Source organism: Gorilla gorilla, chromosome Y (assembly GCF_029281585.2).
Source record: "Gorilla gorilla gorilla isolate KB3781 chromosome Y, NHGRI_mGorGor1-v2.1_pri, whole genome shotgun sequence".
Lineage (NCBI taxonomy): Eukaryota > Metazoa > Chordata > Mammalia > Primates > Hominidae > Gorilla > Gorilla gorilla.
The window spans coordinates 33,755,490-33,783,098 of NC_073248.2; the positions used below are offsets into that span (position 1 = coordinate 33,755,490).

General features: G+C 37.5%; 1 long non-coding RNA gene across 1 annotated transcript in view; it reads left to right on the forward strand.

Moving 5' to 3' along the window:
* Positions 1–23,821, forward strand: part of LOC129530313 (uncharacterized) — a 47,661-nt gene extending 23,840 nt beyond the window's left edge. The window contains exons 2-4 of the long non-coding RNA XR_008675789.2: positions 3,609–3,679; positions 21,519–21,622; positions 22,710–23,821. This is a non-coding gene — a long non-coding RNA (uncharacterized lncRNA). The remainder of the gene's footprint in view (positions 1–3,608; positions 3,680–21,518; positions 21,623–22,709) is intronic.
* Positions 23,822–27,609: the final 3,788 nt, after the last annotated feature.

The window sequence follows — 27,609 nt, forward strand, 5'->3', positions numbered from 1 at the left end:
AATGTCTCTGACAATACCATAAAGATAAAAATCATCAAATTTAATTATATAAAATTTAAAATCTCTAAGTAAAAGACACTATAAACAGAGACAGCAAGCGAAGTGGGAAAAAATATTTGCTGCCTATATTAGTTTTAAAAGCCCTACTCTATAGGAGGTTCCCCTATTACAATAAGAAAAAGATGATTACCCTACTGAACAAAGGCTATGAATTGGCAATTCAGAAACAAAGAAAAGAAAAATAACCAAAGATATTGATTGTTCATAATGATTTTAAAATATTAAAATTAATGACAGAAATCATATTTCCATCAGAAATATTTCATAAGAAGGTAACTGGACAAAGGCACTAAGGTTTATAGATAAGTCTGCTCATTTTAGCATTGTTTAGCTTCAATCATAAATGAGACTGTTGGTGACCCTGCAGAATTGACTGTTTGGTGGAGAAAAGTAAACCTTAAGATTCTTGGAAACAGGAAATTTTACCTTGGGACAGGATCGACCAGACTCTAGAGATGTACTTTTTAAAAATGGCCTTTAGGCCAGGCACGGTGGCTCACACCTGCAATTCTAGCACTTTGGGAGGCTGAGGCGGGTGGATGACCTGAGCTCAGGAGTTCAAGACCAGCCTGACCAACATGATGAAACGCTGTCTCTACTAAAAATACAAAAATTAGCTGGGCTCGGTGGTGTGCACCTCTAATCCCAGCTACTTGGGAGGCTGAGACAGGAGAATTGCTTGAACCCAGGAGGTGGAGGTTGCAGTGAGCCGAGATCACGCCACTGCACTCCAGCCTGGGCGACACAACAAGTCTCTGTCTCAGAAAAAAAAAAAAAAGCCCTGAAGATCAGAGATTTATTGCTCCTGCTAACTTCCTTTTCCAAAAATTTGAGCTTCAGGCTTTCTAATCAACGATAATAGAAGTAGTCATCTAACCTGCTTGGTTTTCCAGAAAATGTGTTATGGTCATGCCAGTATATTGTGGCTTACACCATTGCTCAAAAAAAGACAGACTCAACTTTTAGGTGAGATCACGGAAACAAGTGAGTCAAAACCTGTTGAACTCTAGCAAAGCCTTTCCTTTTCATTTGATGTATTGTGTGTATTAAGACACCTTTTTTAGGCTGGGCACAGTGTAATCCCAGCACTTTGGGAGGCAGAAACAGAAGGATTGCTTGAGCCCAGGAGTTCAAGACCAGCCTGGGTAACATAGTGAGACCTCATCTCTACAAAAAATATTTACAAATTAGCTGGGCCTGGTGGCACACACCTGTAGTCCCAGCTACTCAGGAGGCTGAGGCAGGAGCATCACTTGAGTCTGGGAGGTCGAGGCTGTAGTGAGCCATGATTGCACCACTGCATTCTAGCCTGGGCGACAGAGTAAGACCCTGTCTCAAAAAAAAAAAAAAAAAGAAAAAAAAAAAAAACAAGATATTTTGTTACAGAAGACAGTAAAACCTAGGTGAAATCATTTTGTTTGAGTTACTTTTACTGTTGAAGAGTGACATGAATTTCGTATGAGATGTAATTAGCAGATTAACATTTTTATGTTTTTCTGAGAAAGAGATGAAAATACTTCACTGTGTTATGTCCATAATCTGGAACAATCATTTTACTGATGGATGCTGTTACTGTTCTGAACTTCACATCAAGTTCCAGATTTTCATTCTCCCACATTGGAGTTTTTTAAATTTCAAAAGATGTCAGTGGGGCTGAGCGCAGTGGCTCATGACTGTAATCCCAGCACTTTGAGAGGCTGAGGCGGCGGGAGGATTGCTTGAGCAATGTGGAGACCCACCTGGGTAACATAGTGAGACTGTGTCTCTACAAAACAGTAAAAAATTAGCTGGGAGTGTGATGAGACCGTAGTCCCGGTTACTCAGGAGGCTGAGGTAGAAGAATCCCTTGAGCTCAGGAGGGCAAGCCTGCAGTAAGCCCCTTTCACATCATAGCACTCCAGCCTGTGCAGCAGAGCAAAACCCTATCTCCACCCCTCCCCGCCCCCAACAAAAAAAAAGTCAGTGCTAGAACTTAATACAGACAAATTTGCATTCACAACTACAATTTCTTGGTTGAAGATTAACTGAGAAGGTATTTGTATGATATAAATTGATCAGAGTGGAGGTTTTAGAGCAGTTAGAAATCTGCTGTAAGGATTAAATGATGTGTGTAGGTTACAGTACTGTCTGTATTTATCTTTGATTTAGACTCAGCTATTGGGCAGTAAGAATTTCTTAGCAACTGAGGAATCTCTCAGAGTTACCACAGATTGCTTGTTTAGGGTGTACGCACATCTCAATCATGGGAAAGGAACAAAATATGTTAACTCTTTTTTTTTACTATTATTATTATACTTTAAGTTTTAGGGTACATGTGCACAATGTGCAGGTTTGTTACATATGTATCCATGTGCCATGTTGGTATGCTGCACCCATTAACTCGTCATTTAGCATTAGGTAGATCAGCACTTTGGGAGGCCAAGGCAGGGGGATAGCTTGAGCCCAAGAGTTTGAGACTAGCCTGGGCAACATAGTGAGGCCCTTTCTATGCAAAATGAATGAATGAATGAGGCATTATGGTCACTCTTCCTAGATTTGATTGACTGTGCCTTTACTTTTCAGTAAATAATACATAGACTTTCCTGACCTAAGCTTTATGATGATCTCAGGTTGTGATACGGGGGTAGGAGGAGGTTAACTCTCTCTATAGCCACTGCTTTCCTTAAAATCATTGCTTTTTATTTAAGTGTCTTAACATGGCATTTTAAAAAGCAACCTTGGCCAAGCTTGGTGGCTCATGCCTGTAATCCTGACACTTTGGGTGGCTGAGGTTGGAGGATTGCTTGAGCCCAGGAGTTGGAGACCAGCCAAAAAAAAAAAGCAATGCTTTACACTCCAGTCATTGAGAGCATCAAAAATTATTTTCCAACCACTGCCATGTCAAATGTAATTTAAGAAAGCACCCTTCTTCCCTGAAGAAAATGGAATTTGGTTTACTTTATTCCATCTCTGATTAGTGGCATTGGTTTTGTTTACAATTAGAAAATAAAATGTGTTTAGGGTACAATGTAATGGCAGATTGTCTGTAAGAGATTAGTTTTCTTTCTCTTTTTGATTAGCGGAGAAGATCATTGTAGTAGCATATTCAAGCTAGTCATCTTTGTGTATTTCATTTATTTCCTCACAAAATATTTATTACAAATATAGTAGCACATTTCTCTTTTTTGAAGACATGTGAGCATCTATCTGAATAAGATACTCAAGATTTCATCTTGATGTGTGATCTCGAGCAAGCGGCTTCTTTTATCTAAATGTCTTCATCTGAATATGGATGATCCCTTGGAATCCTCCCTTCTTCTTCAGGGACTCTGAAGAAAATGATTTAGGCTTCATCAGATTCTTTAAATTATTGGAAAAATAATCAGAAAAAACCAAAGGGCTGTTTTCCTTTAGCCTAAAGATATTTGCAATTTAATATCATCTTTTGGAAAAAAATTTATGATAAAAGATATATGTTTTGTCACTTATTTATGCAGTGGCTTTATGGGCCCTGTCTTTGTTCCTTAAAGGTAAATGCCATTGTTTTAAAATTTCTTTTTCTTTTAAAGACTGTGTGTATATCGCGAGTCGGAGGCCAAACACACCGTATTTCATCTGTAGCATTCAAGACTTCAAACTGGTAAGCATTTTTAACGTGCTGTTTGCTCTGCTCTGTATTCTTTTTCCAGTTCCCTTGGCTATCTCTTATTGTTACTCCATCGCTGTTGACGTGGTTCCAGTTCACCTTTTGAGTGCCAACTGCCTCATGGCAGTAGCACTGAAATGAGGGTTACTAGTTCCATCTTTTCAGCTTTGTAACACTTAATGTCATAATGCTTATATTGTAAACAATATTTCTGAAGTTTTTATCCCTTTAGTAACTGTTGTGACAATTTCAGATAGTCCCTTGAACTTCTGAAGTAGCTTGTTTCTTCTCAGCCATTGTTAAGAGCCTGAAGTAAATTCAGTAAATTGATGAGTAGGGGAAATAATATAAATGGGTTAGATAATAGTTTCCAGTGGAAACCTGTCACTTCCTTCAATATTTCGGCAGGTGTGGAGTATATGTTGAAATTGTTGTGGGGGTTTCCCGGGGTAGCGGTTGAAAGAAGTCTGGCTTGGGCGTGGTAAAGCTGTTATACTTTCTTTCCAGTTTTAGTGCATGTGTTGCAGAAGTGAGGACATAGCTACTGTACTTTCTCATTAAAAATTCTTCCTGAATATGTAAGTGTTGATGTTCCTCATTATGAAATCACTTTTTTAGGGCCAGCGGTTCTCACACTTTAGGCTTTGGATCCCTGGATGTCTGCAGAGATTTGGCAGAGGTCTGCAAATAAACATGTTAAGCTTTATATAAATAAATTAATCTCACACGTCTGGACGACGATTTTTCAGCCTGTTTTCAGTATGCTTTTATGATTTTTAAAAATTTCACTTATTTAAAAGCAATACACAGTTAAGAACCACTATTTGTTGTTGTTGTTGTTGTTGTTTGAGACAGAGTCTTGCTCTGTCACCCAGGCTGGAGTGCAGTGGTGCAGTCTTGGCTCACCGCAGCCTCTGCCTCCCGGAAAAAAGTGATTCTCCTGCCTCTGCCTCCCGAGTAGCTGGGATTACAGGTGCGTGCCAATACAACCGGCTGTTATTTTTATGTTTGTATTTTTAGCAGAGAACAGGGTTTGTATTTTTAGCAGAGAACAGGGTTTCACCATGTTGGCCAGGCTCGTCTCCAACTTCTGACCTCAAGTGATTTGCCTGCTTTGGCCTCCCAAAGTGCTGGGATTACAAACATGAGCTACCATGCCTGGGAGGAACCACTGTTTGTTTGTTATTTTCCTCAAACAATTCGTATTTGAAATACAACTGAAGTAGTATCATTTGGGAATCTTTTGAAACATTTTGATCTTACAAGGGACCCTAGTACTTTGAAGATTGTGAACCACTGTCTGTACTCTTAAGGGTAGAGAATTCCTAATTCCTTAGCTTTGTAGAGATGTGTATCACTATCTGTGAATGCTCTTATTTCCAACACCCTTTGTAATTTGACAATATTTGTCTTTTGACTATGTTGTATGTGATATTTCAGTCTAAAGAAATGTAGTTTGAAAAGATCTTTCTCTGCATCTCCTTTGTTTTTTATCATTTTTAATGGCCCAAGTACCAAATTAGTATATTCAGTAAAAAAATAAAGTCATGTCATTTTTCTTTGTTAAAAAGTTATTGCTTAAGTTATTGTATGCTTACTGTTTTAAGATGAAGTCAGATGTGCTATTTACTTCTAAGATGGGTCTATTCTTGATAGGCGGCTTTTATCTTTCCTGGTTTCATTGCAAGGTGGCCTTGCAGTTTAATCTTGTAAATCGAATGCTTTCTATCTAATTTTTATGTCTATACGAATTTTTAAAAACCATTTTTAGAGGTCTTTGCTACTTATTGTATCTTTCCTTCCAAAGTTTTTTTTTTTTTTTTTAACAGATGCAGCACTGACACCTGAAATACGGGTATAGCCTTATTCCTGAAGAGTTTTGTTTTGGTAGTGGCTGCTGCTACTGCCCTTTTCCTGCCCATTGTCTTTGTGTGTGATTTTTACTAAACCAAACATCAGTGCACCATGAAAAATATATAGCAGTGAAATAAAATTGTAAATATTTTTATTTTACCTATTAGATCTTGAGCCCCCTTTGTACAGTTTTTGCACATTAGCAGGAGCCTTCGTGTTTGAACAGCATCTCTTATGAAATGCTGATTACAGTATGATAGTTGCTGTTCTGGGCAGAGGTTCCTGCTGAGTTACGGTAATTGCTTAGGGTGTTAACAGCAATAAAAGCTGAAGCTTCTGTTGTCAGTATTGGTCTAATACGACACATTAAAGCTATCTACAAAAATATGTCGGAAGTAAGGTGCAGTATGTTCAGATACCTTTTTCTAAATCACACACTGCTGTTTCTCATGTTTTTGTTTGAAGTTCTGTGTTCAGCACATCCTCATAGTTGTTGTGTAAGAACAACAGATGATGAAATATTTGCTCTGGGAATAAATATAGTTATTTCCACGGTCTTATTTTCTTACTTCTCTGTACTTATTAAAAGATAATCAAATAGATGAGAATGATCAAGATTTTTTTCTCCTTCAGTTTACTGAAGCTTTTAGGGAAAAAGATGAGCAGAAGGAAATAAGCTTTGTTTCTGCAAGATTTTAAAAAGAAGAAGAAATTGAATTTGATTTTGCTCACAGCAAATAACATGACTAGTGGAGCAATGAAAGAAAAAAAAACCCGATAGCTTTGAAATGTTGAGTAATTAGGTATTTTATCTTTTTAATAATCACAAAATAAAAAGTTGGTTTGGAGTTATAACTGAGAGACGTGTTTCATTGTTTATACTATAAATGAGAATCCCTTTGCCGTGGTGAAATTTTGTGTATAAAGTATGTTTGGGCACTGTAAAAATAACTGCGTGAATGCCCTTTATGATACACATTAGTAGGTATGATTACGATGTTAAAGACAACAAAAGCTAATGAGGTGAGGCGTGGGGAGGAGGAGACATCTACCACCAGTCACTGAGACTAGAATAATGGCAGTTTATTGAACCGAGGACCTTAGGTCACATTTCATGAAATAGCTCTATATGAGATAAGGAGAAGGGTCTTTGTGTTTTATGTGGGGACCTGGGTTGTCTTCTCAACTCTGCTGCTGCATTCCCTTAGAATCGAGTCTGTGGTATAGAACACAGCTGCTTCTATGTCCTGATCCCTGTCTGTTGTCCTGCCAGACTATTAAACAGCCTCCCCTTTCACTCTCAAAAATGTCTGAGTGTGGATGATATGTTGTGAGGTTGTGTGGTTATCTTGCCTATGGGGATAGGGTCCATGGCTTCTGCTTTATTAATATCCAACCATCAAAACACACAGGGACACCACCATCCTACACTAGTAGGTGTATTTTGAGCCCGTACTTCCACAGGGTACATGGAGGCTATGATAGTATCAAGCAACTAAGTTCCTAACTAAGCTGAGGTTTTAAAGGTAGGAATTATGTATTCTATTAGGAAGCTTTCATTCTCTTAGGAAGTATTCATTTGATTGGGCTTATTTACAAACGGAGATGTCTGATTTTGTTTGAATGAGCTGACCAAAGTATGGAACAAGTAGTCAAAAGCAGGAGCTCAGGTGAGCAGAAGAGGCTGGGTAGAATTATGGACAGTGCATACTTAGAAGCAGGAGAAAGAAGTATTGTTGACTAAAAAGGTCGCTTCGCACCGTAGATTTCTGAACTAATTAGTAAAATAGCTGGCAAAGTCTTTATTTAGCTTTTTGAAGGACTAGTAATTTGGAATGGCAGTCTGTGATCCTTGTGGCCTGGCATGAAAAGATTAATTGAGCCAAATTTCATTTTTAGAATTTAGAGTTGAGAAACTGAGAGACTGGGGCAGTTAGCAGAGGGGAAAGGTGAATGGATAATTCAAGATTACCCCTAATATATCTGTAAAAATTAAAAATAACTAAAGAATTACCTGAATGACAAGAGCAAGGTTAGGGCTGACATAGGCAAGCTCACTTGCTAGGGTAGGAAACTGGGAAAAGCAGAGGACAGGGAAGCTGTGGGAAGAGCAGCAGACTGCCAAGGGAAGTGTATGCACAGCCGTCTCTTCCTTGACTCTCCTGGGTCACACTGCACTGATGTTCTTCCCACAGGATTCTTAGATTATCCTGTTCGCTCTGAGTAGAGAGCTCTCATCTGGGCTAGCTTGAGTGGATCTTCATGAATTGCAATGGAAAGAGCCTAGGTTAACATCTCCAACCCTTCTGCTGCCCTCCCATAGCTTTTATAGGTCACCATGTGACTTCGTTACTTTGAGGGTTTTGTTCTGAATGAGTCAGTATCATTGAGGAGCATTATATCACAGAGTGCAAATAGGAATGTTTTGGGCTATAATCAGGGGCATTTACTGAATACCTACTTTGTGTTGTTTATGGAACTCAGCACCTAAAGGGAGACTGAAGAAGTATAAAATATTGTTCATTCCCTCAGTGATCTTAGATTCTAAGTGACAGACAACTTGTGGCATTATTGGATGTCAGTCTTCTTTGGAGAACATTCTGAATAGGATTGACAAGAAGGGCATTCACTTTTAGTTCTAAAAGAAATGATTTCTTTTGTGTGTTTATGAAAAACAATAAAATCATATTTTTATAGAAACCCAGGCATTAAGAAGTATAATACAAATAATTTGCCATCTGGAAATAATCGTGGAGTCTGAGAATGCTAACAAGGCCATGGAGACAGTAATTTTCATTCAGTATAACACTGAGGAGTTCCTTGTATAGTAAGTAGTTCCTTGTAGCAGTTACTACCTTTCTTTATTCACAGATAAGTAAGCAAACTCACTCCTGTAATATTCTCCATGGAAATTCAGTGTGGATTCTTGCATTGCCGTCATTCATACAGTAGAGGAAAACGTGCTTTTGGTTTCCTAAAGTTACACAGGTGTTTCAGCTGTGTAACTCACTTATACCAAATGAGTTTCTAGGTAGTATATGTAGCTATAAATACTATTTTGGGTTAATAACATTGATTCATTTTGGTTCCTCAACTGTTTTATTAAAACTTGGAAAATTGTCCTTAAAGTTAAGCCAGATACAGAGATTCCTTAGAGTTGGGGGTGATAGTTAGGGATGTTAAAGTGTTTCAGGTGATGGTTAGCTGGGCTCGACATATTGTTATGGCTCCACATAGATGATAATGTCGCTGTGTCATTTGTGTCCCTAACAGCCTACTTTCTAAGTGCTAGTTCTGAATGTGGAATAGCTAAGGATGCATACTACTAGTTACCTTGGAGAATGCACAATTCCATTATTGCTGTGAATGTGGGGGGCCAAGTTATTTATCGTTTAATACCATATCCCTCTCGTTGTTTCATTGTCAAATGTGAGCAGCTGGAGGAAAAACACTTGGAATTTCTCTCTGATGCCTGGTCTGTACTCATAAGTTGTTTGCTACTCACTACCCTTTATTCATGCCTTCCCCGACAGTACAGCAGCAGAAGGGCTGCAGAGAAATTAACTTCATCTTAGGTTCCACTTGCCATTGAGATTGCCCACCCTCCACCAAATTTATTTTCCTAAAAATGGATTAAAAGTAACAAGAAGCTATTTCTCCTCCTTTGTAATAAAAACTTACTGAGGATGAGTAATTATGTCTTCTTTTCTTATTAGAACCATAGATGATGCTGGGAGATATCAGATAGCGACTTAATTACATATACTCTTTGTGCACACGTTCAAGTGTACACAAAGTGACTTAATTATCAGACTTACACATTATCTACCGCATTTCTTTAATCCCAGCTTGGCTGTTACCACTTAACACAGAAGGTGTAGTGTATGGATATTCATGGAATGGGCATTCTTTTAAAAGGAGGTAAATCTTGCATTAGAGCCCTCTTTTGGTTGGGAGGGGCGGTGGGCAGGAAGGTCCACATAATCATTATTTTTGTTGTGCATTTTCCTTTAGGGAACTTTTTTTCTTTTGACATGTTTCTTGGTAACATAGGATATGTTGATTAACCTTTCTAACTCTTAGTTTTCTCACTTGTAGTATGGGTATAATAATACCACTATCTATGACAAAGGCTTGTTGCAAAAATTAAATAAAATAATTCATTAAATTTCTTAGCACCATACTTAGCATATAGCAAGCATATATTAAGCATTGTCTATTATCCTATAAGACTTGAATTATACAAATTCTGGTCATTATTAATTTATTTATTTATTTATTTGAGATGGACCCGTGCTGTGTCGCCCAGGCTGGAGTGCGGTGGCATGGTCTCGGCTCTTTGCACCTCTGCCTCCCATGTTCAAGCGATTCTCCTGCCTCTGCCTCTGGAGTAGCTGGGATTACAGGCATCCACCACCATGCCTGGTTAATTTTTGTATTTTTAGTAGAGACAGGGTTTCACCATGTTGGCCAGGCTGGTCTCAAACTGCTGACCTTGTGATCTGTCCTCCTCAGCCTCCTAAAGTGTTGGGATTACTGGCGTGAGCCACTGTGCCCGGCCCAAATTCTTGTCATTCTTAATCTGAAATCCATGAAGTCTCTTGAGTTTTAGAGGGTATGTGAACATCCTGGAAATTGCTGGCAAAGTCTCCTATATATGTGCATTTTTCTGGAAAGAGGATCTATACTTCTTGACTATGGATGCTAATCAGTAGATTTCTTAGGTGTTGAAAATAACTTAAAAGTTAAGATTAAAAACAGTGAAGGTTCTGCTGTTTGTCATTTAAAACCTGAAATCAGTCCAGGCATTATGGCTCACACCTGTAATCCCAGCACTTTGGGAGGCTGGGGCAGTTGAGTCACTTGAGCTAAGGAGTTCAAGACCAGCCTGGACAACATGATGAAATCCCATCTCTGCAAAAAAATTAAAAATTATCTGGGTGTGGTGGCATGTGTCTGCAGTCCCAGCTACTCAGGAGGCTGAGATGGGAGGCTCAATTGAACTCAGTCAAACCAGTGTTAATAGAGTTATTTTTGCTTAAGTAAGGCACTTACCATTAGTAAGTATCACTTCTAACATTAGTGCTTTCCATGCTTGATACTATAGTACCATTTAAGAATTAAAAATGAAAATTTATTATAAAATGCTCTTTTGGAAATGCTGATTGTATTATGTTTGTTACCTACTTGTTGCTTAGAAAGAACTCCAATTTGGTTGCTTTTTTAGTGGTGCAGAAGTTTATTGAGGCCATATTCCTTTTTCATTATTTACTGTGGCTTCCCTGCTTTGGCATACTTCCCCATTAAGTATGCCAAAAATAGCCATTGAAAAAGATCATGAGAGATTGCTTTTTATATTTGATTTTAGTGAAAGATATTAAGATGGCTGGATTTTCAGAAGAATTGCTAATACAAATGTTGGGATTAATCCAGGTACCCTAAATGAAAGATGATTACTAGTTGTCGACTTATAATGTAACAAACTAAGAAAATTCTGAAAGCACCCAGCTGACCTATAATGCCAAGGCTGACTGCTACTGGCATCAGAGAACCCGGCTGGGCCCACTTTCAGCTCAATTCCTTTCACCTGGAGCAGTTATTGTGTCTGCTTCCCCATAGAAGCTAATTGTCAGTTAATTTATTCCTTTTTTTTTTTTGGCGGGGGAGACAGGGTCTTGCTCTGTTGCCCAGGCTGGAGAGCAGTGGTGCAGTCTCAGCCTCCACCTCCTGGGTTCAAGCAGTTCTCCTGCCTCAGCCTCCCGAGTAGCTGAGATTACAGGCGTGTGCCACCACACCCGGCTAATTTTAGTAGAGATGGGGTTTCACCATGTTGGCCAGGCTGATCTTGAACTCCTGACCTCAGGTGATCTCCTGCCTCGGCCTCCCAAAGTGCTTGGATTACAGGAATGAGCCACCACGACTGGCCTAATTTTTTGTATTTTTAGTAGAGACAGGGTTTCACCATGTTGGCCAGGCTGGTCTCAAACTGACCTCAAATGATCTTCCCGCCTTGGGTTCCCAAAGTGTTGGGATTACAGGCGTGAGCCACTGTGCCCAGTCAATTTATTCTTAAAACTTGTCTTTTCATCATATTCATCATCTTTTTTCCAAAAGGGGCATCAAGCCCCATTTATAGATCACAAGTATCAGTTACCCTATGCTTTTATAACTGCCTACGATTTAAAATGCCTTTTTGTTACCATAGGCATATATTAGATTTAGTGATCCTTTGCAAGTTTTATTGAGCTTCTTGTTCTTTCAGGGATAGTGCATTGCTCTTTATTACTTACAGGCACTGTTAGGACTTTCAGCCCTGCCTTTCTTGGGGTGTTTCATGTTTTGGGGTTTTTTTGTTTTACAGACAGGGTCTCACTCTGTCACCCAGGCAGGGGTGTAGTGGCACCATTCTGGCTTACTGCAGCCCCAACCTCCTGGGCTCAGTTGATTCTCCTTTCTCAGCTTCTCATGTAGCTAGGACTATAGGTGCATGCTACCTAAAATTTAAATTTTTTTTTAATTTTTGTAGAGACAGGGTCTCCCTATGTTGCCCAGGCTGGTCTTGAACTCCTGGCCTCAAGGGATCCTCCTGTGTCAGTACCCCAAAGTGCTAAGATTACAAAGCCACTTGGCACAGCCCTTGTTCCATACTATTTGACTGAAAAAATATCTGAAAAGCTGGCTGTGGTGGCTCATGCCTATAATCCCAGCACCTTGAGAGGCTAAGGAGAGAGGAGTGCTTGAGGCCAGGAGTTCAAGACCAGCTTGAACTGGTCAGATGAGTCTCTGACCAGACCGTGTCTCTACAGAAAGTAAAAAAAAAACAAAAACAAAAACATTAGGCCCGGCGTGGTGGCTCACACCTATAATCCCAGCACTTTGGGAGGCCGAGGTGGGTGGATCACTTGAAGTCAGGAGTTCGAGGCCAACATGGCCAACATGGCAAAACGCTGTCTCTACTAAAAATACAAAAATTAGCCAGGCGTAGTGGTGGGTGCCTGTAATCCCAGCTACTTAGGAGGCTGAGGCAGGAGAATCGCTTGAACTCAGGAGGAAGAGGTTGCCGTGAGCCGAGATCACACCACTGCACTCAAGCCTGGGCAACAGAGCCAGACTCCATCTCAAAAAAAAAAAAAAAAGCCAGATATGGTGTTGTGTGGCTGTAGTAGTACCAGGCTCTAGTACCAGCTACTTGGGAGGCTGAGGCAGAAGGATTGCCTGAACTCAGAAGTTCAAGGTTACAGTGAGCTGAGATCACGCCACGGCACTCCAGCCTTGACAGAGCGAGACTCCATCTCAAAAAAAAAAAAAAAAAGAAAAGAAATATATATAAAAACAAATATGCGGGACTTCTTCTAGACTTTATTTTTAGTAATAGAATTGCCAAAGACATTTCAGGCCATGGAAATAAGCTTGTGGTTTTAATTATTCTAACTTTGTTTTTAGGATATCATAGTATTTTTTGATGGGAATATCTTTTTTTTTTTTGGAGACAGGGTCTCTCCCTGTATTGCCCAGGCTGGAGTGAAGTGGCCTGATCATGGCTCACTGCAGCCTCGACCTCCCAGTCACAGATGATCCTCCCACCTCAACCTCCTGAGTAGCCGGGAATACAGGCGCCTGCCACTATACCCAGCTAATTTTTAAATTTTTTTAGAGACAGAGCTTTGCCACATTGCTCAGGCTGGTCTTGAACTCCTGGGCTCAAGGAATTCGCCTGCCTCAGCCTCCGAAAGGGTTAGGGTTACAGGTGTGAGCCACTGCGTCTGGCCGGCAATATCTTCTATAAATATCAAGGCCTTCAGTGGAAGAAGAGATGGTACTCTTTCCCAAGGATATTAAATGTTTCTAAGGACTGAAGTGAAGTTGAAGTAATACACTTAAAGTTAATCCTTTTTTAGAGTCTATATAAATTATTATGCCTGGTGCCTGGAAGTTGCATTTTCAGTTCTTATCTTTGATCTCAAGTTTTACAATTAGATTGTATCAGGTACTTTGCCCATCCCCTTAAAATGAATGTATTTTTTCCCTGTTATCCCAAAATGTGTTCCCTAAATGAAAATATGAGAATAGAAAACCTTAGATTTTCAGCCTGTAAATAGCTTTTGTGTTCTTTTTTAGGAACTAGCAACCTATTTGCAAGAAACATGCTGTCTAAAAGGACAGAAGGGTGTGTATTTCCATCATGCTAGCTGATTTAAACTTCATCACTCTATTCCTCCCACCTTTTGGCTTTTCCCTCCTCATCCCATTGACATTCTTATGATGGAAGGAAAAAGGCCTATTTTTTAGCTGGATTAAAACTTAATAGCTGAAGTAACCAAAACATTCATAAAATGAGGAGATTAAAACTGCTTACAGATTTAATTTTTCTCTGGAGTATCCTAAATATTTATTCCTTGGTAATTTTTTTTAAAGTGCGTATATTAGTACTCCTAGCCATTAGTAAATTTTAGTTATAGCTTTCCTCCCTTTCATTTAAATTTCCTGGAACATAAATTGGGAAATTTTTAAAATTTAGAATCTGTCTTGAATTTTTTGAGGTGACAGCTAGGTAGACATTAAAAGTAGATAGAATTTTTAAATCTTGAAAATAGAAATTATATTAAAAATATAATGTTCTTTGTCACCTGTATCTGGAAGTTTGAAAGGTCACGTAATTTCAACCATATTACATGGTAATTGGTGGAAAACAGTTGGATAGTAGCTTCACCTATGTAATGTAAAACTTTAGTATTGACTGGGCGTGGTAACCCATGCCTGTAGTCTCAGCACTTTGGGCAGCCAAGACTGGAGGATTACTTGAACCTAGGGGTTTGAGACCAGCCTGGGCAACAAAGAAAGACCTTGTTTCTACAAAAAATTCAAAAGTTATGTGCTACTTTTAGGGCTGAGGTGGGAGGATCCTTTGAGCCCAGGAGGCTGAGGCTGCAGTGCGCTGTAATCATGCCACTGTATTCCAGCCTGGGTGACAGAGTGAGATGCTGTCTCAAAAAAAAAAAAAGTTTGATATTTTAACACTTAAATATGTTTTCTGCTGCCAGTAATGTAGATAATCTATTATCACTTTTTTTAAGGTTTTTGTTTTGTTTTGTTTTGTTTTGTTTTGTTTTGTTTTGTTTTTTGGAGACGGGGTCTTGCTCTGTTGCCCAGGCTGGAGTGCAATGGCATGATTTCGGCATGATCACCTGCCTCCCGGATTCAGGCGAATCTCCTGTCTCAGCTTCCCAAGTAGGTGGGATTACAGTCACACACCACCACACCTGGCTAATTTTTGTATTTTTAGTAGAGATGGGGTTTCACCATGTTGGCCAGGGTGGTCTCGAACTCCCGACCTCAGGTGATCCACCCACCTCAGCCTCCCAGTCCAATCATGCTGGGATTACAGGGTTGAGCCACCGCACCCTTCCTTTAGTTACCTCTTAAAGTAAGTTGGGAAGGCCAGGCTTAGTGGCTCACACCTGTAATCCCAGCACTTTGGGAGGCTGAGTCAGGTGGATCACGAGGTCAGGAGATCGAGACCATCCTGGATAACACGATGAAACCCCGTTTCTACTAAAAATACAAAAAATCAGCAAGGCATGGTGGCATATGCCTGTAGTCCCAGCTACTTGGGAGGCTGAGGCAGGAGAATCACTTGAACCCGGGAGGTGGAGGTGGCAGTGAGATCATGCCATTGCACTCCAACCTGGGCGACAGAGCGAGACTCCATCTTGCGGGAAAAAAAAGTAAAAAGTTGGGAAAGAGTTGATTTGTCCTGTTTTTCAAGGGGATAACTGTAGATTTCACTTTACTGAAATTATTTAGAGACATTGTTATATTGACTGACGAGATTTCCTGGTACAATTTCCCATTGATCCATTAGGATTATAAAAAATTATCAGCTGTATGGGTGGCAAACACTTTTCTTGAGATTTTTCTTCAGTAAGATATACCTCAATTCCAAGCATCACATTTTCTTGAAGCAGAAACTGTGCCTTACAGTTTAGCACAGAAGCAGGTGTTTTCTGTAGTAGTGGAAGGGTTTAGAAACTGTTGTGTGGTCAGTTGTTTGGACTTCAGAATGCATTTCTCTATAAACATAAACAGGTTTTTCTGGGCAAGTTCGTAAATGCTAGTTTCAGTTTGTAATGTAGAGAAATACAGAAAGATCGTTCCTTTATTGCCCACCTTACAGATATATGGACTGACTGCCTTCCTTCCTTCCTTCCTTCCTTCCTTCCTTCCTTCCTTCCTTCCTTCTTTCCTTCCTTCCTTCCTTCTTTTTTTTTTAAAAACTCCTCAGCTTGCTATTGCCTGGTACCTCCTCTTCCCCCACAACAAAACAAAACTGAAAACCACCCGACCTCCTCTGTGAGGAGATGGAGCTCTGCCTCTGCCCTCTTTTCAGAGGCCTCTGCCTCATCCTTTTCCATTTCCTATCCCACCTCTACCTCTTAACACGTCTCAGCCTGTTATCTATTCTTTTTGGTTTTTGTTTTTAACTTTCTATTTGAAAATAATTTCAAACTTACAGAGAAGTCGAAAGAGTAGTTCAGGGAACTGCAGCATACCCTTCCCCCAGATCATGGAGGTAGTTAAAAAACCTCACGTTTTTACTGTTAAAATCATAGTATTGCTTTGAATCATGTTGGTTACACATTAACTAGTTGTACGATCAGGTGACTTATTAATCTTTCAGAGTCCCACTGTCTTCACATGTAAGATGAGAATACTGATTCATTTGTTCCGGAGTCAAACCCAGGAATCCATACTCCTTTGAAGCACTTCTCAAGAGATTCTGATGGGCGGCCAGCATTAGCAAATGAAGGCTTGTCCCCAACTCCAGTAACCAGTGTAAAAGCAGATCTGATCTTGTCCTTTGCAGGTTGTAGAACTTCTTTCTTTTTTCTTTTTTTTTTTTTTTTTTTTGAGACAGTGTCTTGCTTTGTCACCCACCTAGAGTACAGCGGCATGGTCAGGGCTCACTGCAGCCTCGGCCTCTCTGTCTCAACCTCCTGAGTAGCTGGACTACAGGCACAGGCCACCATGCCCTGATAATTTTAAAATTTTTTGTAAAGACAGGGTCTCTTCCTTATGTTGCTGATGATGAGGATGTGGAACTTCTGATGCAGTTCCAGGGTCTTTCATGTTTTTGAAACTTGAGTATGTTTACTTCAAAAATAGTTTTTGTGTTCTTCTATATTACTTAATTTCCTCCCTTCCCCAATATACAAATTAGGTATAATTTGTGTGCTTATATCCCTAATGCAGCTATAAAAGGCAGTTTATAAATTAATTTCAAACCAAACTACAAAACCAATAAAGTTCTGACTACCAACATTAATTTAGTAGATTGGGCAATGATGTTGTGAAATAAGTAGCCGCTTGTGATGTAATTGTTACTGCTTCCTTATGGCCCATGTTCTTGGATGCTGGGATGGTGCCTGGCTTTTGTAGATGGCTGGATTCCTTGTAATGACTCAGTTTTCCTGTTGCTTTTCTTTCAGTTATTGCCACTCAGAAACCATCAGTGTAAATACAGCTTGCCATGAGGTGACTTTGCCTTTGTTTGGCATAAATGCGCCCTTGGCATATTGAGTTCATCTTGTTTATTTACCAGCTTATGATAATTATGGTAGTACTACTTAGTTATATGTAAACTTAGAGCCAAAATCTTGTGCCTCTGAACTCTATTAATGAAGTTGTAAAACATGTAATTCCAAAAATGAATGTTAAAAATATTAAGGTATACATTGAAATGAAAAATAAAAGTGAGTCTGTCCTCTCCATCTCCCACTTCCAATCATCTCTCGCTTCTGCCTGAGAAGTGCTGTCAGTCAGCATCATTCTCACATCATGCCTCTGTATGTGTCTGTCCTCTTAGCTAGATTAAGAGAAGGGGCTGTGTTTCATTCACCTTTTTGTCCCCAGTGTCTGGAACAGTTCCTGGCTCTGAGAAGTTGCCCCCTATCCATTGTATTGATAGTTTGTTTTAATTACAAGACAGAAAAGTCACATTGATTTTTTTTATCAGATGAAGAAAGATTTCTTTTAAACAAATAAATTAAATGCATGGGACTGTTAACACAAAGGATAGCACTTAATACCATCAAGAGAAAGACTGGCCAATACTAGCCAGAAAAACCTGCTGTGTGTAAGTTTTTTGTTTTTGTTTTTTGAAAAGGAAGTGACTGTTGGGTGTCTCTCCACCTTGCTTTCTACCTCCCTTGTAAAGGAGAGGGGCACAGAACCAAACGAATATTCCTGGCTATAGTTTTAGTAATTTTAGTGGGTAGACATCAGTATATAGCTCAAGTTTAGGTTTTTTTTTCTTTTTTTTTTTTTCCTGAACTGTTGGAATTCTTATGGGCTTCTATAACTTATAAAACATATACATGCGTATAAATTTTCCAGTGAACATAGCATGAGGCTGTTTTATTATGTTTTGCTTTTCAATTTTTTTGTTTTTTTGAGATGGAGTCTCACTCTTATCACCAGGCTGGAGTGCAGTGGTGCAATCTCAGCTCACTGCAGCCTCCACCTCCCAGGTTCAAGTGATTCTCCTGCCTCAGCCTCCCAAGTAGCTGGGACTACAGGCGCCCACCACCACGCCTGGCTAATTTTTTTGTATTTTTAGTAGAGACGGGATATCACCATGTTGGCCAGGATGGTCTCGATCTCTTGACTTTTGTGATCCACCCACCCTGGCCTCCCAAAGTGCTGGGATTACAGGCGTGAGCCACTGCGCCTGGCCTATAGTTAACACTTCTATAAATATTTGTGCATATTGAAAGGAACATCACTCCCCACATTGCAACTGAACAAAAGAGTGATAATGTTAATTTCTTTATTCTTGAGCTTTTCTTGAATAAAAGAGGGTCGTAGGACATGGAACAAAATAGACTGGAAAATAGGGTTGATAAGGTACTGATTCTGCCAACACTGCTTAATGCTCTCCCCAAGCAATCGTCTTTTAGATACATTGATTTCCCAGTGTGGATGGTATTTTTTAAATATGTCAAGCAGTTAAGAATATAAGTCTGTTCTCATCTCAGCTAAACGTAGAATCTTTACAAAGAATTTTTGGTATCCTTAACCCTAATATATGGAGGGATAAGATTAAAAATGTTCACCATCTTATTTTTATTTATTTATTTATTTATTTATTATTTTGAGACAGAGCCTCACTCGACCCAGACTACTGGAGTGCTGTGGTGTGACCTTGGCTCATTGCAACCTCTGCCTCCCAAGTTCAAGGGATTCTCTTGCCTCAGCCTCTCAAGTAGCTAGAATTATAGGAATTCACCACCATGCCCAACTTTTTTTTTTTTTTTTTTTTTTTTTTTTTGGTGAGATGGAGTCTCACTCTGTTGCCTAGGCTAGAGGGCAGTGGCACCGTTTTGGCTCACTGCAGCCTCCGCCTTCTGGGTTCAAGCAATTCTCCTGCCTCAGCCTCCTGAGTAGCTGGGATTACAGGCACCCGCCACCACACCCGGATAATTTTTTGTATTTTTAGTAGAAATGGGGTTTCGCCATGTTGGCCAGGTTAGTATTGAACTCCTGACCTCAAGTGATCTGCCTGACTCAGCCTCCCAAAGTGCTGGGATTACAGGTGTGAGCTACCACATTCAGCCATCACCTCTTGTAAAGTGCAGTAAATAAATAGTGGGCAATGGACAGGCAGGGGATAGAGGAAAATGTTTTGGGAGTGGGACAATATGAACTTATTGTCATGACAGGACTGAAAAGGGAAGATGTCTGCCTATCATAATTAATAATAACTCTATCAGTCAACATTTATGTTTTACAATTGTTCTGTAAAAGAAAAGCCAGCAAACATTACAGATTCCAGTCCCTAATAACTGATCATGAAAGACACTCTAAGCTTGTGCATCAGTATTCTCTTTTTATCTAAAAGAAAATATATTAAATAAAGGGAGGAATGGCAGGATTAAAGAGACTTGAAGGAAAAGAACATATTGACTTCTTAATGATATTTTACAATGCTAAGACCTTTAGAAATCAACTACTCCATATGTCTTTTAAATATTAGTTTGGTGCAAAGGTAATTACATTTTTTGTCATAAAAGTAATGGCAAAAGCTACAATTACTTTTGCACCAACCTGATACATTTATTCCATTTTGGAGGTATTGCAAATATGCCGAATCAATGAATTTCTTCAGTACTTTTCATTGTATTAGTACAAGTTTAACCTAATAGTATTTTTCTGCATGTTATTTCCCTTTGTGCTTCTGTTAATGCAGTGAAGTTGTAGTTACCAAAGAGAGTGCTCTAAAAGCGCAAGGCTTGTCTGTGAATTGAGCCTAGCATAGAATTGGCTCTCAGTGAAGATCTGTTGAACATTACATGAATGCATCAACATCATAATCTTTCATGTGCTTGTAAGCAATTATTAAAATTCTGTTTAGCCTATTCAGGCCTGTGTTCTTCAAAATTCTTCAAAATATATGGACGTGTTTGCTGTTTCTATTAGGTTTTAACTTCTGGTGTCAGAAACCAGGGCTGTTTTTCTTAATTTGTGTCCTAAAACCACAGTAGGGTTGTATGCATTGTGATAATGCTTAATAAATATATAAAAAGATTAATATCCATTCATTTATATTTTCTTAATAAAACCCAATTTCTGGATGAGTAGCTGTGAAACTCTCAACTGGACGAGCTCTGACTAGTGTTAAGTATAGTATATTGGGAAAAGGGCTTCTATATGCAACATATATGTGAGGCAAATGAGAAATATTAGCTGGGCTACATTAAATCCCAATGACATGAATAGAAATGTTATTATCCAGGTAGCAAAAATGAAGTCAAAAAAATAAATAAGAGAATGAAGTGACGGCATGGGGCAAAACAATTAGTTTTTTATTTAAGTCAATACTTTAGAAAATATCTTTTGAAGGCCCAATCACACAGATAATTGACACTTCGACTTTTCTTTGCACTGTGTTAGACATGGGTAAAAGAATGTCTCAGCACTGTACCTTCATGTAGAAAATGTAATTAATAGCAAATTGCATAAAAGTACACTAAAATTTTAATTCTTACATCATTTTAATAAATTTCTTGAGATTTTACTTTATTTAGTGTGTCATTAAAACACAGGATTTAAGGAAGATATATACACTAAAGGAAAATAGTAAGTTACCATTCTTGTGTAAACATGTTTTGTAAATACTATTTCAACAAAGATTTAAAAGTTAATTACAAAGGTATAAAGTTATGAAGTATTATATAAACAGGATTCATAATTTTGTTTTAAATGGTCTTTTCATGTATCAAAATACTATCAGTTTAAAACAATCTTTTATTTTAAGGCAGTAGGCTCTGTTTACCATCATTTACAATTGCTTTAATTAGAATTTTCTTCACTTTCAGTATATTCAAGAGCTATTCTGTTGGCCATAATTTTTAAGATAAAGTTTATCCAAATAGAAAAGTAATTATATAATGATTAAGAGCCAGAATGTCTGGGTTCAAATTCCAGTTCTGCTACTTCTCAGGTATAAGAATTTGGGCAAATTTCTTAGTTTCTCTGTGCTTCAGTTTCCTGATCTGTAAAACTGGGGTAACAAGACTACCTGCCTCAATCTGTGGTTATGAGTAAATGAGTTAATACATAAGAGCAATGCAATAATCCTTGGCATGTGGTATGAGTTCAATAAACATTAGCTATTATTATTATAGTAAATTAGAAATTTAATTCTAGAGAATAAAAAGCTGAACTCAAATATGTAACTATTTATTTGATACAGACACATTTTCTACAAAATAAAAAACCGTCAGTTTGCACTTCCCTTATATAATAACTATTCTGGTGTTTGTGTGTATCTGTTATGGGTCGGGGTCTTGGGCTGAGTAAATAATCACATTAAAAATTTTAAAAACTTCCGATTAAAACAGAAATAAGAACAAATGGCCATTCGTGGATCATTTGCAAAGCTGAACAAATACTTGACGTGTCTTTCTGTGATTCCTTGCAGATATCATGGAAATCAGGACAGTGGCAGTTGGGATTGTGGCAATCAAAGGGGTGGAAAGTGAATTCTATCTTGCAATGAACAAGGAAGGAAAATTCTATGCAAAGGTATTGATAATTGATAGCTTAGGCTTAATTTTTAAAACTCATGTTTGTCGAAATATCTCACCATTCTGAAGAGTTAAAATGGACTTAATTTATCTCCAACTGTATAATTTAATGATTTTATTAAAACACCTTATACTGAAACGTTAAGAAAAATTGTTTTCTGTGTGTGACTTTGGACAAATGGCTTGTTCTTTGGATTTTGGTTTCTTCATCTGTAAAATGAGTTGAATTAGCTGACCTCTAAGGATCCTTCCAGCTCTAAAATTCCATGTGCATTTTAGATATTTAAAATCCAAAATTTCCATTTGCCAGTATTAAAGCTCTTTTTGTTAAAGTTCACCCAATTTGCACATTGCTGACATGAAAATTCTTGGGAAAAAATCTTGAAATGTTTAGTTCATTCATCAACATCAATCTCACAATCATGGGCTTTGAACTGTAATTATTCACATTGTTCCCACTTCATTACAATGCAAAATATGTAACAGTTCATCCCACTGTAATAAAATATAATTGGCTTTCCTTTGTATTCCCACAGCTCAGCATAATGCCTGGAACAGGCTAATTACATAATGATACAGGTTTAATTGAATGAACAAATGGTTGCATGGATGAACAAATTAACCTTTTATCTTCCATTACCATTGAAGACAATGTAGAAGTAAAGAAAAGTTGTGAAACAAGTCTCTCACCTGAGGGAGCCAGAGGTTCTGCTAATTATACCAAATTTCCAGTGGTTAAAGAATGAGTGATGTGGGAATAGTGATATGAGGCCTGTTACTTAGGGAGAAATAGGTCCTAATTTTAAAGAATAGTTGACATGAACTTCCAAAAAGCTACACATATTTCATAACTAGCTGTGTATTATGTGGTGTTTTTATTTCAAATTTAAGATACCTTTTTATGCAAATATACTACATAAGTATAGCTAATAAACCGCATTAGGCCTGCTCAATCTGAGGATTAAAAAAAGTTGTGTATGTTTCAGTTCTACCAAATATTACCTGCTTACTCTTCGTTTAATTGAGCCTCTCTAAAAATCATTTGGATCATGTTTGTTTGTTTGTTTGTTTGCTTGCTTTAACAGAAAGAATGCAATGAAGATTGTAACTTCAAAGAACTAATTCTGGAAAACCATTAAAACACATATGCATCAGCTAAATGGTCACACAATGGAGGGGAAATGTTTGTTGCCTTAAATCAAAAGGGGATTCCTGTAAGGGGAAAAAAAACAAAGAAAGAATGAAAAACAGCCCACTTTCCTCCTATGGCAATAACTTAATTGCATATGGTATATAAACAACCAGTTCCAGCAGGGAGATTTCTTTAAGTGGACTGTTTTCTTCTCAAAATTTTCTTTCCTTTTATTTTTTAGTAATCAAGAAAGGCTGGAAAACTACTGAAAAACTGATCAAGCTGGACTTGTGCATTTATGTTTAAGACACTGCATTAAAGAAAGATTGAAAAGTAAACAAAAAAATCAGATTTTGTAACTAAAGGTTGTACAAAATTGTAGAACTGGTTGTACAATCATGATGTTAGTAATAGTAATTTTTTTCTTAAATTAATTTACCCTTAAGAGTATGTTAGATTTGATTATCTGATAATGATTATTTAAATATTCCTATCTGCTTATAAAATGCCTGCTATAATAATAATAATGCAGATGATGTTATAAGGTATATCAGACCTACAGGCTGCTGGCAGGATTTGTCAGATAATCAAGCCACACTAACTATGGAAAATGAGCAAAATTTATATGCTTTCTAGTGACAAATTATGATCTACTTAAACTCTAATCAGAAAAAAAGAATATTCTCAAAAAAATCTACTATGAAAGTCAATAAAATAGATAATTTAACAAAAGTACAGGATTAGAACATGCTTATACCTATTAACAAGAACAAAATTTCTAATGCTGCTCAAGTGGAAAGGGTATTGCTAAAAGGACGTTTCCAAAAATCTTGTATGTAAGATAGCAACAGTGATTGATGATAATACTGTACTTCATCTTACTTGCCACAAAATAACATTTTATAATTGCTCAAAGTAAAATTGAGAAATCTTTAAGTTTTTTTCAAGTAACACAATCTATCTTTGTATAATTCATATTTGGGAATATGGCTTTTAATAATGTTCTTCCCACAAATAATCATGCTTTTTTCCTGTGGTTACAGCATTAAACTCTATTTTAAGTTGTTTTTGAACTTTATTGTTTTGTATTTAAGTTTATTTATTTAAAAAACCTTAATAAGCTGTATCTGTTTCATATGCTTTTAATTTTAAAGGAATAACAAAACTGTCTGGCTGAACTGCAAGTTTCCCTCCCCTTTGTGACTGACAGTAAGTCTAGCACACAGCACCTGGGCCAGCAAATCCTGGAAGGCAGACAAAAATGAGAGCCTGAAGCAACGCTTACAACAGATGTCTCACACAGAACAATACAAACATGTAAAAAATCTTTCACCACATATTTTTGCCAATTAATTGGATCATATAAGTAAAATAATTACAAATATAAGTATTTACAGGACTTTAAAGTTAGAATATATTTGAATGCATGGGTAGAAAAGTATCATATTTTAAAACTATGTATATTTAAATTTAGTAATTTTCTAATCTCTAGAAATCTCTCCTGTTCAAAAGGTGGCAGCACTGAAAGTTGTTTTCCTGTTAGATGGCAAGAGCACAATGCCCAAAATAGAAGATACAGTTAGGAATAAGGGGCCCTGAATGTCATGAAGGCTTGAGGTCAGCCTACAGATAACAGGATTATTACAAAGATGAATTTCCACTTCCAAAGTCTTTCATTGGCATATCTTGGTAGCACTTTTTATGTTCACCAATGGGAGGTCAACATTTATCTAATTTAAAAGGTATGCTAACCATTGTGGTTTTAATTTCAAAATATTTGTCATTCGAGTCCCTTTACATAAATAGTATTTGGTAATACATTTATAGATGAGAGTTATATGAAAAGGCTAGGTCAACAAAACAATAGATTCATTTAATTTTCCTGTGGTTGACCTATACAACCAGGATGTAGAAAACTGGAAAGAACTGCCCTTCTTCAGATATACTCTTGGGAGAGAGCATGAATGGTATTCTGAACTATCACCTGATTCAAGGACTTTGCTAGCTAGGTTTTGAGATCAGGCTTCAGTAACTGTAGTCTTGTGAGCATATTGAGGGCAGAGGAGGACTTAAGTTTTTCATATGTGTTTCCTTAGTGCCTAGCAGACTATCTGTTCATAATCAGTTTTCAGTGTGAATTCATTGAATGTTTATAGACAAAAGATAATACAAAATAAAACTAACCTTCATTTTAAAAGGGTAAAACATGACTACACAGAAATTTAAATAGAAATAGTGTATATACATATAAAATACAAGCTATGTTAGGACCAAATGCTCTTTGTCTATGGAGTTATACTTCCATCAAATTACATAGCAATGCTGAATTAGCCAAAACCAATATTTAGTGGTAAATCCATTCCTGGTAGTATAAGTCACCTAAAAAAGACTTCTAGAAATATGTACTTTAATTATTTGTTTTTGTCCTATTTTTAAATTTATTATGCAAATTTTAGAAAATAAAAATTCGCTCCAGTTACACACACTTAGAATTCTAGAATCTTAAAACTGTAAGGGGCCTGCATCCTTCTTACTCATTTGTAGTCTAGGAAATTGAGATTTTGATACACCTAAGGTCATGCAGCTGGGTAGATATACAACTGTCACAAGAGTCTAGATCAGTTGGCACATGCTTTCTACACTAGATTATTAGCACTATTAGCTAATGGTCTTCTGCATTTTTTTGTTTTTGATTTCTATTGAGATATAGCCTTTACATTTGTACACAAATGTGACTATGTATTGGCAATGCACTTCATACACAATGACTAATCTATACTGTGATGATTTGACTTAAAAGGAGAAAAGAAATTATGTAGTTTTCAATTCTGATTCCTATTCACCTTTTGTTTATGAATGGAAAGCTTTGTGCAAAATACACATATAAGCAGAGTAAGCCTTTTAAAAATGTTCTTTGAAAGATAAACACATGAGTTTCTAGCAGTTAGAAAGGAAAAAATTAAAATATGAAATGATAACAAAAATAAACAAAAGATACTTTCAAAGCAGTGAACAAAACATTTTGACATAAACCATAATATAAATTATAATATAAAAATATAAAAACCATAGTATAAATTGTCAGCCTTTGAGTTGGCTACAAATTCAATTTAATGGCAGAAGAGAAGGGATGCTGGAGGTAAATTCTTAGGGTTTCCATCTCATAGAGTTTGCTCTTCTGGTTCTCTAGACTGCCAAAGAACATAAAGATGTATGAGGGGACCTAGCTGTAGTAAAAGCAATCCTATAACAACAAAAACTCTAAAATGGTGCCCCTCACAATTTTCTACTGAAATTTCTCTAATAGTAGAGGTATAAAGTAAGAAGTTAGAGAATAATGCAAAGGGGGCCCACCACAGACAGCACATTTCTTTTCTCTTAAGACTCATGTGATTTTTGCGTCTTACTCCATAATGTATTAGTGGTTGCGTTAATACGACAATGTCTGCAATTAAACAGCAGTAAGCAAAACTGATACATCAGAATGACTTGCAGGGCTTATCATGCAGTTTCATTTACATCCCTACCCCACTGCCATTTACTTGAGCATGAATGAGACACGAGAGATTCTTTGCCTCCCATAATCCAACTTTACACATAAATAATACAAGGCTAAAGAAAACCAGAACTCAAATTCACTATGCATAGGAGTGATAACAAAAATATTTAACAGTCAGTATGGGTGATTACTGGCCAATTGGAATACCATCACTGATATATCGAAATGGATGCAGGCCACTATGACTAACTTGTGGGTATCATTTCTATGATCACCGTAAAACAGAGTTGGGAAAATATCTATTAACTGGTCTCTCTGGTTTGAATTCTCAATATGTATCTTAATATGAAATAGCTCATTAATTCTTCATGTGTAACTATTTCAGCATTGTTGTCAGCTACTCTTTATTCCACTTCTGTACAGTACTTATTCAACCAAGCTGCTACTTTCAATGAAGGTCACTTGTTCCTTCAGGGACACATATACTCCCACCTATCCTTTAATTTTGAATGGTTTGTCAAGAAAATTTACCTTCTCTTGAGTTGAAAAGACTTGACAGGAAGCAAGAAATAATACAGTCCTAGCCTCTTTCCAGTAACATCTGATTTCTCCATTCTCAAACTACACTTCTCAGGGAACCAGATATTTACTCTCATCTGGGAACATGCCTGTTATGTTTTCCTTTTACTTCCTGGTTATCATGTGGTTGCATTTTCCAAATTCTTATCATTGAATTTATGTGAGCCTATCCAAATTTATTTTCTTTCATTTATATTCTAATAATTGAAATGTGAGATGAAAATAACATTTCACTTATGAAAAACCCAACCCTTCTCTTGATGAATCCTTCCATGTGTTAGTTATCTATTGCTGTGTAACAAATTAAAACTTAATGGCTTGAAACAAATATTTGTTTTCTCATAGTTTATGTGGCTCAGGAGCCTGGACATGGTTCAGCCCAGTGTTTTTGGTCAGAATTCCTCATGAGGCTGCAATCAAGGTGTAGACCAGGGCTGTAGTCATCTATCTCAATATTCAACTCAGAAAGGGATCCACCTTAGATCCTCACTGGCTGTTATCAGGACCTATCTCTTCCTTACCACGTGGACCTCTCCATAGCACTGCTTACAGCATTACAGTCTGTTTCCCACAGAGCAAGAAATCAGAGAGTGTGAGATAAAGTACCCAAAATGGAAGGCACAGGTTTGTTTGTCTGTTTTAATATATATAACCTAGTTTTAAAAGTGATGTTACCTCTGCCTACACTCATGAGGAGGTTATTATACAAGGGCATACATACCAGAAAGCAGGGATCACTGGAAGCCATTTTACAGGCTGCCTAATCCAAGTCATA